Here is a 14,148-nt window from a genome sequence, read left to right as displayed (position 1 = left end):
GCTACTTTTATCAAAATGTTTATATTTTACGATAAAATATGTACCCAAATACTAAAAATATGCATTCAGGAACTTCTCTGCAGAAATTTGTACTAAAGAAATAATCAGGACTATGTGCAAAGATTTATTTACAAAGATTATATTCTTATGTTAATTACAGCAAATAATCGGAAATAATCACGTTATATGATTCGAAATGGCTATATAAATAAAAGTGTATCCACCAGTGAAAATTTTTTTAGGTCTTATTTTAGAGAGAGAGAGAGAGCAGGGGTAAAGAGCAAAGGGAGAGGGAGAGGGAATCTTTAGCAGACTCTGCACTAAGAGCTGAGCCCAACGCGGGGCTCCATCTCATGACTCTGAGATCATGACCTGAGCCAAAACCAAAGTCTGATGTTTAACTGGTGCTCCCATACAATGGAAATTTTAATGCAATGATTAAAAAAATACTGACACAGGAAAAGTGTCAAGTTACAAAAGAGAACATCCAGAATGTCCTCTAAGTAGATCTCAAAACCTAAGAAATAAGATTAGAACGATATAAACCAAAATGTTAACATTGGTGGTTACCTCTAGAAGTGTGATTATGGGTGTCTGAGACATGTTTGAATTTTTGTACTTCCCAATTTTCTCCTACTATATTATTTTTGTAATGAGAAAAAAAATTAAGAGCTTGCCAGTAATGAAAAAAGAACACGATTAACCAAGAGAAATATGGCCGCTTTTTTCTAGGTTGAGGAAGACTTGAGTTTGTTTACGTGTGAAGGGAAAGGAAGAGGAAAGATTGAAGCTAGGAGAGAGGTAGTAAATGAAAGAGCCAGGCTCTCAGAGATAAAGGGGATCCTGGGGAAGATGTGAAGCTGGCAGAGAACCAAAAGGCAGTGGGAAAGAGCCCCGATCACGGATGCATGATCACCTGCCACTCAGTGTGCAGAACAGGGAGATTAAAGGGATGGAGGAGGGTGGAAAAGGTTTACGACAGCTGCTGTAGGGAATTAGGAAGTCAATTAGCAGTAAGTGAAGGGATTGTAGAGAGGCTCCAAGGGAGGGCCCAGCTGCCTGAGAGGAGCAGGACTTGATCCCACTGCCAGTTAATACATTAGCTGCAACCAAAGAGAAAATGTACAGCCTGGATCTAACCAATGAATGTCCAAATAATATCCAGAAAATATGACCCCGAATAACTGCAACACTAAGGACTATATTAATGTATTAACTAACTTAAGCCCTGTTTCCCTAGTTGGTCTCAGGCAGTTGTACATCTTCACTGTAATCATTATTTTAAGAGACAAATAAAGGAAGTGGGAAAAGGTAGTAAAATGAAAAAAGATTTAGGGAAATGACACTTTATCAGTCAAAATGATGAGTGTTGAGGGAAATTGGAAGGGGAGGTGAACCATGAGAGACTATGGACTCTGAAAAACAACCTGAGGGTTTTGAAGGAGCGGGGGGTGGGAGGTTGGGGGAACCAGGTGGCAGGTACTGGGGAGGGCACAGATTGCATGGAGCACTGGGTGTGGTGCAAAAACAGTGAATTCTGTTATGCTGAAAAGAAATTTTAAAAATAATAAAAAAAATACTGAGAATAAGTTATCTGTGTAGAAATATGAGAAAATTTGACAATTTGTTGTACATTCAAATAAAAATATATATATTTAAATGAAAAAAAAAGATGAGTGTTAAAACATCACTAATATATTAGTGCCAGTTGTTTCCAAGGCTGCTGGTGTTGCTCATTCCCTGGACGAGTGTCTATAGAAGCCTTCCTAGTGTCTGACAATAAACAGTCTCTTTCCTTCATCCTTGCAGGTAGATAACTAGAAAGTATTCCTGTTTCATAAATAAAAGGTATCAGACTTTCCTATCTGACCAGCATAAATCAATATAATTTACCTAGAAGGGGAAGTATCAGGAAATTCAAGATTGTTAGAACAAAGTAGAATCCTCATTTAATATGGTTTGTGATTACTGAAATAACTTCCTGGACTGAGGGAAAGCAGCTACCATCTGTTAAGCATCTACTATGTGCATGTTCTTTGCTAGGCCCTTTATTTTCACTGCTCTCATTTAATCCTCCCAATAGTTCTGCAAGGCAGATATAACTTTCTTCATTTTACCGATGACAAGAGATGCTCAGACATGGTAAAACAGTGAAAATGATAGCACTGACTTCATAAGACTATTTTGAGTATTAAATGAGATAATAAATGTGAAGCATTTAAGATAGAGAAGTACAGAGTACTCTCCCCATAAACATTAATCACAATAATGACTACTGGCCATAATAATATGCCAGGGTTTATGCTATTGTTTGGCAAAATAAGGTGGGTCTTCTTATCACTATTTCCAACTCACAACAAATGAAATAGGTTTAGCCAAGGTTACAGCAAGATCACTATAGTCAATATTTCAACTATCACTTTCACTAGGCTCTGCTAGACCACCATGCTTCTGCACTAGATTCAGGTTCATTTTATCTTCCTTTTGTTCCCAGTCAAATAACTTGAATCCCTGGAGCACAAATCAGTGAGAGTGAGGATAAGCCAGAGAAGCAGCTTGGGATCCGACAGGAATAAGCCTGGAATCAAAAAAGCTCTAAAACATAAAAACCCAGAGAAGTGAAAATATTTGCAACAAATGGTGTGGCAAAACTAGATATCCACATGCAAAAGGTTGAAATTGGGCTCTTACCTTACACCATATACATAAATTCACTCAAAATGGATCAAAGACCTAAATATGAAACATAAAATTAAAAACTCATAGAAGAAAATACAAGGAAAAGCTCCATGACAGTGGATTTGGCAATGATTTCTTGGCTATGACACCAAAAGCACAAACAACAACTGTGCATCAAAGGACACTGCAATAGAAAGAAAAGGCACATGTCTCTACAAAATGGAAGAAAATATTTTCAAATCACTTACCTGATAAGGGATGGATATAGGGACTAATAAGGGAACTATAAAACCTCTTACAACTCAACAACAAAAATAATCCAGTCAAAAAGTGGGCAAAGGACTTGAATAGCTATTTCTCCAAAGAACATAAACAATGGCCAAGAGGCCCATGAAAAGGTGTTCAACATCACTAATCACTAGTGTAATGCAAATCAAAACCACAATGACATACCACTTCACACCCTTTAGGATAAAGATTATTGGTAAATAACAAATGTTGTCAAGGATGCACAGAAATCAGAACCTTTGTGTACTGCAAATAGGAATTTAAAGTGGTGCTGCTCTACTGGGCTATTTACCCTGAAGATACAAATGTACTGATCTGAAGGGGCACCTGCACCCAACTGTTTATAGCAGCAATGTCCACAATAGCCAAGCTATGGAAAGAACCTAGATGTGCATCAACAGATGAATGGATAAAGAAGATGTGGTATATATACACAATGGAATACTATGCAACCATCAAAAGAAACAAAATTTTGCCATTTCCAATGATGTGGATGGAACTAGAGGGAATTATGCTGAGCGAAATAAGTCAATCAGAGAAAGACAATTATCATATGATCTCTCTAATATGAGGAATTTGAGAGGCAGGGCAGGGTTTCAGTGGAGGGAAGGAAAAAATAAAACAAGATGGGATCAGGAGGGAGACAAACAATAAGAAACTCTTAATCTCATGAAAGAAACCGAGGGTATGGGGGAAAGGGAGGTATGGAGAGGGTGGTTGGGTTAAGGACATTGGGGAGGGTATGTGATATGGTGAGTGCTGTGAAATGTATAAGCCTGATGATTCACAGACCTGTACCCCTGGTGCAAATAATACATTATATGTTAATTTTTTTTTTTTGGTAAGTATATCTTTAATATCATTGAAACATTTTAAGTATACTATTTGTCTAGCTATTACATTTTGACTCAATTTTGAACATTTATCTTACAGAAAATAATGTACATTAATGAAATTTATATATGTTAATTTTAAAAATACATTATATGTTAATAAAAAATGGTGCTATGGAAAATAGTATGGTAGTTCTCAAGGAATTAAGCACAGAATTAGCATATAAACCAGCAATTCCACTTCTGGGAATAGATCCAAAAGAACTGAAATCAGGAACAAATATTTCTACATCATGTTCATAACCATTATTCACCATAGCCAAAAGGTAGAAATTACCCAAATTTCCATCAATGAACAAATAAACAAAATGTGAAATGAATTTACAGTGGACTATTATTCAGCCCTAAAACAAGGAAATTCTTATACACACTACCATGTGGATGAACCTTAAAAATATAGTGCTAAGTAAAATAAGCCAAGAACAAAAGTATTAACATTGTACGGTTGTACTTACAGGAAGTAACTAGAGTAGCGAAATCCAGAGATAGAAAGTAGAATAGTGGTTACCAGGAGCTGGAGGAGAGAATAATGGGGGAGTTATTGTTGACTGAAACTGAATTCAGTTTGGGATGATGAAAATTTTCTGGAGATGGATAGTCATAATAGGGGCACAATAATGTGAATGTACTTAAACGCCACTGAATTGTACACTTAAATATGTTTAAAATAATATATTTTATAATATATATATTTTATCACAAAAAATCTACTAAAAAAGTACTGCACATAGGAAAAAAGATGGGAAAGAAGTCAATTTAAAGGTTCACGGTGGTTATCTTTTGGGTGCAGAATTATAGTTTCTTTGTTTCCTTCTTTACATTTTATTATTTTCCATGTTTTCTTCAATAACATTTGAAATGAGAAAATAGTGTTTCTTCCTTTTTCTTTCTTTCTTTTTTTTTTTTTTAAGATTCCATTTATTTATTTAAGAGAGAGTGAGTGAGAGAGCACAAGCCAGAGAGGAGAGGCAGAGGGAGAAGCAGACTCCCCACTGAGCTGGGAGCCCATGTCGGGGCTCAACCCCCAGACCCTGGGACCATGATCTGAGGTGAAGGAAGATGCCCAACTGACTGAGCCACACAGGTGCCCCATGTTTATTTCTGTGAACTGCTGTATTGCCACTGGGATAACAATGGAGATGATATGCCACCAAGCACCAATTTTTAAAATATTAGTGATGATTTTCTTCAGAGCAAATGATGCAGTTTATCTTAATATTATACATTGAAAACAGTTAAAAGGTACTCCATTAACCTAAACAGGGAGGTAAACTGAGGCAAGGTCAAATTACGAGAAATTCAAGTTTATTTGGGAATTGCAGAGAGAACTGCAATTTGGGAAACATGCTGTATCAAGCTACAGGTGAGTCATTTGAGGATCGGGGGCAGGCTGTACTTATGAGTAAGGAGTGCAAGGAGGGGGAAGGCCTGCCAGGGAGATTCTTGGTGGATGTTCATTGGTCAAGAGATATGCCTCGATCTTCTGTAAATCAGGCATTTACAAGAAATCAGTCTCTCAGTTAAATTCCATTCTTCTGGGGGAGCATGCATGAGAGTCTCCATTTCATATCCTCCAGTTCAATTTTAGATTGAAATCCTCTCACAACTTCATTAATTTATTATTTTATTTAGGCACTTCCTTATTTGTGCACATCTAAGTTGCCTATGATTTTTGCACAATTACAAAAATGAAATAAAATCACTTGAATATTTATCCTGGTAAGCTCTTATTACTCTTTTTGAAGGAAAAATACCTAAAAGTGAAATTGCTGGATCGTGTCACACACTTTTAATTTATGCTACTTAATCATACTTTCTAACCTATGCAGGCCAACCTAAATCTTTCTCAGAATAAGTTAAAAACACATAGGATGGGGATTTTACTTTCAATAGACTCAAAACTGAAAGAGGGAATTTTGTGTTTTTTTCAGGAAGCCCACATAACTGGGAGTGGGTCAGGAATGTTTGGTGGAGACGAAATAGATTGTGAGATTTTACTCTATGTTCTTCACTCACTTTTTTACCTTCTTATTTAGACAACAGAAACCATTTTGGATAACTGTCTATGGCTCATTCCAATGAACAGAAGGAAGACATTCCAACAGAAGAGGTTGCCCAGCAACAGAACTAGATCTCCTGAGGTAACTTTCCATCCCTTGAAATTGTTCAAGCTCAGCTGAAATGGTGCACAAGAGAAGCCATACATTGTGCTAGTTAAAAAAAAAACAAAACAAAACACAGACCCTGGAGTCAGGATGCTTGGATTTGAATCCTGCTTCTGATACTTAGATGGTAGATCTAAATTAATTAGTCCTCTGTGCCTCAATTTCCTCATTAGTAAAATAACAATAATAACAGTACCTACCTTATAGATTGTTATGCATCACTTCTTCTCTCCAGTTTTAAAAATATCTTTCAAAAGAAACACAGAGGAAGTTAGCTTTCTAAGATTATATGCCTTGCAGCAGTTTTTTTTTTTTTTTAAATCCCCATAGAAGTTAAATCCAAGATGAGGCTCGGAGAGGGAAGAAGACCTAAGGGTAAGACACTGGTCAAGAATTTTGGCTTCCAATCTCCCAGCACTAGGAATAGCATCATAACAAGGAAACTAATAAAACACAGGAATCACAGAGAATATTACGAGAGAATTCAAAGTACTTTTAGGAAATTCTCTGGAGGGAAGTAGAAAGGCATGAATCATACTCCACCAAGGTGAAGTGAAAAGAAAACCGGATGGCAATCAGGCACTGGGGTTTTAGTTCTAAATCTGACACTGTGCCGCCCTGGCCAACTGACTTCACCTGTTTGAGCCTCATTCTCCTCAAAACTAAATCATCTCTTTGCATTTTACTTTCATCAGCTCTCAAGATCTTTGACTCTAGCAATCACTACTCAAGTTGAAGACATGTGACAGTCTGGGCCCTCACACTGAGACAAATGAAAGTCTGTAGAATGCAAAACCCCTCCATCAAGAAGGCAAATCAAGAGAAGTCTAGAGGGCTGGCATGTGGATTTGGGTGTTCATTGAGGACTCTGTTCTCTGGGGAACAATTTGGTTTAGCTGCCGTTTTCAAAGTCCTAAGAACCACAGACTGCTAGAACTGGAAAGTACCCAGTCTCACCCTCTCATTCTGCAATTAAGAAGAGGTTCAGAAAAGCTAAGTTCACTGGTCAAGGTCATCCAGCAGGACATGAGAGCCAGGACTAAACATCAACCATTTTGATATATCAGAGTTTTTCCCACTACCCTAGCTGTCTGGAAATGTGGGAACTCGGGGCCTAGCACACAGCAAGTGATCAATTACATTTGGATTTTACTCGAACAGCATCCTGGACACAAGCAGGGCTGAGGGCTAGGGTAGTGAAGGAGACACTAGTGCCGGGTGCAAAATTAAACAAGAGGGGGTCAAAAAACCTCAGTATTCAAAACAGTATTTTAATGAACTATTTAGAAATAAAAAATTGAGGGGCGCCTGGGTGGCTCAGTTGGTTAAGCGGCTGCCTTCAGCTCAGGTCATGACCCCAAGGTCCTGGGTTCGAGCCCGGAGTCAGCTTTCCTGCTCATCAGGAAGCCTGCGTCTCCCTCTGCCTGCCGCTCCCTCTACTTGTGCTCACTCTCAATCTCTCTCTGTCAAATAAAAAAATAAAGTAATAAATAAATAAATTGAACAAAATACAAAATTTTAAAACTGTAAAATAGACAGTCTGAACCTGCATTTGTACAACCATGTCTCATTCATCTTGCTCTAATTCTGGCCCTGGTTCCAGTAAAATTTTGTTTACAAAAAAAAGTTTGACAAGCCACAGCCATAGCTTTCAGATTTGATTCTTTAAAATACTGCATTAAAATATGATTTATCTTGGGGCATCTGGATGGCTCAGTTGTTAAGCATTTACTTTCGGCTCAGGTCATGATCTCAGGGTCCTGAGATCCGGCCCGGCATCAGGCTCCCTGCTCAGCGAGAAGCCTGCTTCTCCCTCTCCCACAACGCCTGCCTGTGTTCCCTCTCTTGCTATCTCTCTCTCTAATACATATCTGTAATAAATATCTATAATAAATTAATAATAATCTCTCTCTCAAATAAATACTTAAAATTTTGTCTTGATTTCTGAAACTTTTGATGTCCCCCTTAAATTTTATGCCCAAGGCTAGTGCCTCACTTTTTTCATCTTACTTCTGCCTGGGCAAGACAAGGAACGTCAGGTGCATCTCACCAAGGTATCTGCACCTAAAATCTGTGGCTTCCTAACCTTGGGTCCATGGTTCCCCCCATGGAAGCCTGCAGATGGGTTCTGGGGATCCATGAATCATCTCCGGTTATAGGCGAAATACTGTGTTCACATATCTTTTCCTAGGAAAACAACGGGTCTTTAATTTTTAGTCTCAAAAAGACTCCAAAAAAGTAAAAAACTTGCCATAGAACGAGGCAAAAACCACCCCACCTGCCATTTTCCTGCGTCTTCATCACTATTATTCTTCCTGCATAAAATATGCATCTATAAGAAAAACTAATATATTCATTCTCACAGAAGTGCAAAGGACGTAAGACATAAGCCCTGTAGTAGTTTATTCATCTTAGCTCAAAAGCCTTGGGCCAATGTTAAGAGTCTCTTGGGGCACCAGGGTGGCTTGGTCAGTTAAGCATCTGCTCAGGTCATGATCTTGGGGTGCTGGGATGGAGCCCCGAGGGGGCTACCTGCTCAGCGGGGAGTCTGCATCACCCTCTCCCTCTGCCGCTCCCCCTTCATGCTCGGGCACTCTCTCTCGCTCTAATTTAAAAAAATAAAAAGAGTCCCTTAACGACGCAATTTAAGTAATAGGTACAGGTTTCAGGGGGACATCTCCCGCCCCACCCCACCCCCAAATAGCACGTCTAGGAGACTTCCTTAACCCCTCCCTTGTCTTTCTCATCTACAACCAATACCTTTCGACAAGTCAGTCGTGAACAGTGGGAAAGACAACACCTGCTAAAAATGAAAGGATCTGGTGGAAGACAGCAGCTCAGCAATCCCACAACCTGACTTTTTACCAAGGGTTCACCTCGAAGACCCATCAGGCCTCAGAAAGGCTCAGACACCAAGTGCTCAAGACCGGAAGTGCGGAGGCGGGACCCGCGCAAGGGCTCACGGGGAGGGGGCAGGTCACGTCACCCAAGCGCCAGGCGGGCCCTGATTGAAGGTTGATAAGTGGCTCCTTGTTTCATGCTACCACTGTTGCTGCAATCAAAGTGGCAAATATTTACCTTGGAATCTGACTGACTGAAAATATTTGGTTGGAGCCAGATGCGTCGCGTGTCTGTCCCTGAAATGTTAGCTAAAGGAGTGATTTAGGAAAATAAAATGGTGGGTGGGGTACCTGCCTGGCTAAACTATTTACTTTCCTCTGCCTCCCGCTCAGCGTGTGGAGCTTCTAACAATCCTGTAGGGAATGTGAACAGCTGGGAAGCAGGCCAGACTGGGAGAGAGAGAGAGAGAGTGACGGGGTCTGTTTTGCATTGGGCGGATAGTTTTATATAAATCAGAGAGGTGGACCTAGACATCTTCCTTAAAGGTTTTGGAAATGTTCTCAAAACAGTTTACCCAGGAGAAGTAAACTGTGAAGTGGTTTTGTTACATCTTTCGTTCTAGAGTGCATCTAAAATAAGGGTACTAGTTTCTTGGGAATCGACAAGTCCTTTCAGGAATGCTGCTGCTTTCTGAGCTGCTTGTCTGTCCTGGTGTGTGGGCGAGACCATTCACAGAGTTTAAGATTGAGCAAGATGCTTACTATGCGCCGGGCACTGTGGTCAGCATTATTGCCCCGCTGTCTAGCAATTCTCACAACCACAGCAAACCCGGAATGAGTTATCATTAGCTAGCTCTATTTTCCAGGTAAGAATCATCTTCAGAAACACGAAATAACTTGATTCCGAGACCTCAGGACTCATGACTGGCGAAGCTGGGATTGGAACCCAGACAGTCTGACAATCCACTCTTTGCCTCCCTTTGAGAGTGCTGGTGATAGTGAGGTGCATCTCCGGTCTGTGATTCTACAGATGCGGGAATGAGATTCTTGTTGCCGACTGGGGAGGTTTTACGTGTCTGTGGCTAAAGGTGACCTCTTAGGTTGATCCTCTTTGCTATTTCATTCAGTACTAGGAAATGCTGCTTGTGAGGAAAGCAGAACTAAAAATAAATGTAACTAAAATAAGCTTCTACTTAAAAAAAAATAACTTTTTTAAAATGAAAGTCAATATTCTATCTCTTTTTCAAATGTAAAGAGAATACAAAGTACATGAAGTTGTGGACTCAAGTGATAGAAATTTTGTTTCCCAAGGGCAGAAACAATCAGAGGAGGCAAATTGAGCATTTGACACCCATTACAGATTGTCCTGTTTGCTCCAACCTTCCTTAACTTACTCTTTAACAAGAATGTTAAACACATGACATTTTAAAAGAGGTTACATTAATCAAATAGTTTTGAGAACGACCGATGGTTTTTAATCTGATTCATTTAACAGAAGCCATTTATCAAAATATAATTTTCAGCTTTCCAGTCACTTAGCCTAGAAACCTTCCAATTATTTTAGTCCCTGTGTCACCTTTGCTAGTCACAACCTCCTCAAAACTTTCAGGGTTTCCCCTCTGCATTGAGATGGCCACGTACCTCTACCCTGGCATTCTAGGCACTCCTTGATCTGTCCCACTATAACTGGAAGCTCAGTCATGGGAGCCAAGAGAGCTCAAAGTCTAATTCCATCCCCACTACTGAATAACTGAGGGGATTTCCCTTTTCTGTAGGCCTTAGTGTTTTTATCTGTAAAATGAGTGTTGGGATAAATGATTCACTGGTCCTTCACTGATTCTTTGCATCTGCCCCTTAAGACTTCAGGTACCATGTGCTTTAGCCCTCACTATACCAAGGACCCAGCACATGCCCTGCAGAGTCCTACCTCTGCCTTTCTGCCTTTATCTGGAATGTCCCTCCTCCTTCTCCAGATGACCAAATCCTTTACTCAAAGACTCAATTATAATGCCAACTCCCTCATGAAGCTTCCTTGATTTCCTTCTTGGGAAGTCAGTTATTCAGTCTAGGAATTACTTTAACCTGGTATCTGACTGTCGGGGACCAGCACAAGAAGTCCCAGGGGAGGCAGAGAGAGAGAGAGAGAGAGAGAGAGAGAGAGAATGGTGGGGAATTAAGAAAAACAAGAGTCAGAAAGCTGGGATCGGGAGGTGATCTGATGGGCTGATGACCCAGTGGAGCCCCAACATGCATGAGAGACTTTATTTTATAGTTCAATAACAAGAATGTTTATCAAGGAGCTTGAGGTCAGAGGACCACAAGTCCCACGTGACAGCCTTGCTCAAAAACAAAAGAGTTTACTCAAGCATATTTACAGAGGAGCTCAAGGACCGTGTCAGCTTGCCCAGAGTGCTTATGTAAGCCAAACAAATTAGTGAGTGACCTGCAGGGATTGCGGGAGCTAGCCCTCAGCAAAACTCCCTTGACTACAAGGACCAGGTCAGCTTGCAGTCAACTCCCCACATCTGACCCTGCTTTTGAGCACAGAACTGTATTTGGATTATTCATATATCTTAAGGGTCCAGGTTATCTTTGTACCCTCTCCATTGCCAGGCAAAAAGAAGGCATTTTAAGAGCTGCAGGTAATAAATGGAAATGAAATGTTAGCTGGCATTAACTACCAGCAGATAGAAAATACCTGTCAAATGTGAGCTATTGTTTTTTAATACCAATGATGATAATTATAGATGTTTATTGAATGAGTGGAATGGATGAAATAAATTTCAAGCCAAAAAAACCTATGAAAATATGCCAAACTCTGTTAGCCTGGGTCTCAAGACAAAGTAAAAGGACATACACTCCTTAGTAACATCAAGGAAACTGAGGCAATATTTGGGGTCAACTTTTCTAGTTGTATGCAAGTAGACATGTTTAAACTTTAAAGAGCCACAGGAACCTTAAATTTTTGAACAAGCCATCTATTTTGAACAAGCTGTCTATATCAGATTTTAATCTTAGCACTTTGAAATTCTCAGTTGCAATAAATATCCTCACATATTGAGTACTTTTTAAAAATTTAAACTCTAAAATAGAAAAAAAAACATGACTTCTTTGTCAATTTAACCAAAAATAACGCATAAATAAATTTCAAATGTTGTGGTCAAATATTACAGTGAGCTACCTCACGTATTTTAATATGCAAATGCCTACAGGTACATGTCCTGCTGAGAACAGAACAGTACAAATGAATGAAGGCATTGAGCAGCTGTTACATACTGTGGAATATTTGCAGGTAGAGAAAGGAAATGTCTGTCGGGAGGAAAAAGCCTTTGACGTGAATGCAGCTTGGTACCAAAGCCTCACCTTGGCTAATGAGAGGGTACAACATCAAGCCCAGGGGGTCAGGGAATGAAGAAATGTTTCTCCTCAGATTCCATCCCAACTTCCCCCAATCCCAAATAATCATTGTTAACATTTTGGCACATGCTCCTCCTTTTTTTTGCCTGCATGTGCTAACTTTATTATTGTTACTATTGATTTTTTCCAGAATAGGATCGTAGTTTATATGCTGCTCAGAGACTTGCTTTGCAAAAAGTCAGATACCTAGCATTATGATATAAGGGTGTGCCGGCAACTTTGCTGATGGGTTTTTACTGATAGTCCACAGTTTTAAACAATGATCTGGTGAACAACGCTGTACACATATCCTTTTGCTATGACACTGCTTTCCAACAGGGCAGACCCAATCTTTAAGAGCTTCAGAGGAGGAACTGTAGTTCAGCAGTTTTTTATTGATCAAAGCAGTTTTGGATCCTCCAAGCAGTTTCAAGGCAGATTAGATAAAAACCATCCCCGTTGGGACCAGAAGGACTCACACCACACCCAAATTCAAAGGAACTTCCCAGGAGGCTCCCTGCTCTCCTCGCTCAGCAGCTATCACACCTACCAGGTTTATCTTTGGAAGCTCAGCCAGTTATTTTCCATACCGGAGTTACAAGTAGGCCTGGAGGACATTGTATCATGATGTGTGTAAAATGCATGAAGCGTAGGCATTCGCATCTATGAATTAGAATGATGATGGGGAGATTCAAGGAGTTTAATATTCAAGACAGTCAGCTGAGGTGGAGGTGGTATTTGAAAACTCTTTATGTAACCCGGGGAAAGGAGAGTGGGTCTGTTGGGCTGCCTACATACTAACAGCCCAACTCCAGTGTGTTGATGCAGACCTCTGAGCCTCCTTTTAGGAGCTCTGGAATTTTTTCTACCCTGGCTAGAAAAGTTGTCTTTAACATGTCTCCTCTGAGTGGAGGCTTTGCTTTGACCCTGCTCAGTGGCCTCCAAGTTTGTCAGGCTCTAGTATGAGCGAAAAGAGCCACTGCTTCCTACCTGGTGGGACCCGAATTTATTTTGAGTGCGAGATGGCCACTCACCTCAATAAACCATTTCTTTTTCTTTCAAGATTTTACTTATTTATTAGAGAGAGAGAGAGAGAGAGTACATATACCTGAGTGAGGGGGACAGGGCAGAGAGAGAGGGAGAAACAGACTCCCCGTTGAGTTGGGAGCCTGACCTGGGGCCTGATCCCATGACCCTGAGACCATGACCTGAGCAGAAGGCAGATGCTTACCTGACTGAGCCACCCAGGCACTCCCGCAAAAACCATTTCTGAACCTGTTTGGAGATTTCCTCTTTCTTTCAGTTAATGAGGATTTGAAAGTATAGAACCATCCAATTTGAACCTCTCAATAAACCAATCAACAAAATAAAATAAAATTGAAACAATACAGAGAAGATTAGCATGGTCCCTGTGCAAGAATGACACACAAAATAGAAATAATAGTCATAGTAATAATAAGTTATTACACTAATATATATAAAATGATAACATGCAAGATGCTGTTCTGAATCTTCTAGATGCTATTACTATTACTTTTTAAAAAACATTTATTTAATTGAGGGAGAGAGAGAGATAGTGAGAGAGAGCAGGAGCAGGGAAGAGAAAGAAAAGTAGGCTCACCCGCTGAGCAGGGAGCCAGACACAGAGCTCAATCCAAGCACCCTGGGATCATGACCTGAGCTGAGGGTAGATGCTTAACTGTCTGAGCCCCCCAGTACCCCAGCTATTACTGTTACTTTCTTTTCTCTTTCTTGTTTTGCCTTCTCTTGAATTGATTTTTTTTTTCTTTTTCTAATTCCGTTTCTCTCTAACTGGTTGGAAAGTACATGTGCTTGTATTTATTATTTCAGGGATTAAACTAGCTAGTTTAGCATACTCATCTAACA

The 14,148-nt window shown here is 39.9% G+C and overlaps 1 long non-coding RNA gene and 1 pseudogene across 2 annotated transcripts in view; one reads left to right on the top strand and one right to left on the bottom strand.

Annotated features, from left to right (window-relative positions):
* The window catches only part of LOC116600871, a 32,067-nt gene extending 22,721 nt beyond the window's left edge, over positions 1-9,346 (bottom strand). For both annotated transcript variants that reach the window (XR_004289841.1, XR_004289840.1), the window contains exons 1-3: positions 8,786-9,346; positions 6,226-6,272; positions 4,316-4,374 (exon numbers count right to left, since the gene is read on the bottom strand). This is a non-coding gene — a long non-coding RNA (uncharacterized LOC116600871). The remainder of the gene's footprint in view (positions 1-4,315; positions 4,375-6,225; positions 6,273-8,785) is intronic.
* Positions 9,347-13,632: 4,286 nt separating this feature from the next.
* LOC116568343 lies at positions 13,633-13,715 on the top strand (annotated as a pseudogene).
* The last annotated feature ends 433 nt before the right edge of the window (positions 13,716-14,148 follow it).

This window comes from Mustela erminea, chromosome 10 (genome assembly GCF_009829155.1).
Source record: "Mustela erminea isolate mMusErm1 chromosome 10, mMusErm1.Pri, whole genome shotgun sequence".
NCBI lineage: Eukaryota > Metazoa > Chordata > Mammalia > Carnivora > Mustelidae > Mustela > Mustela erminea.
This window is presented reverse-complemented; position numbering and strand designations above follow the sequence as displayed.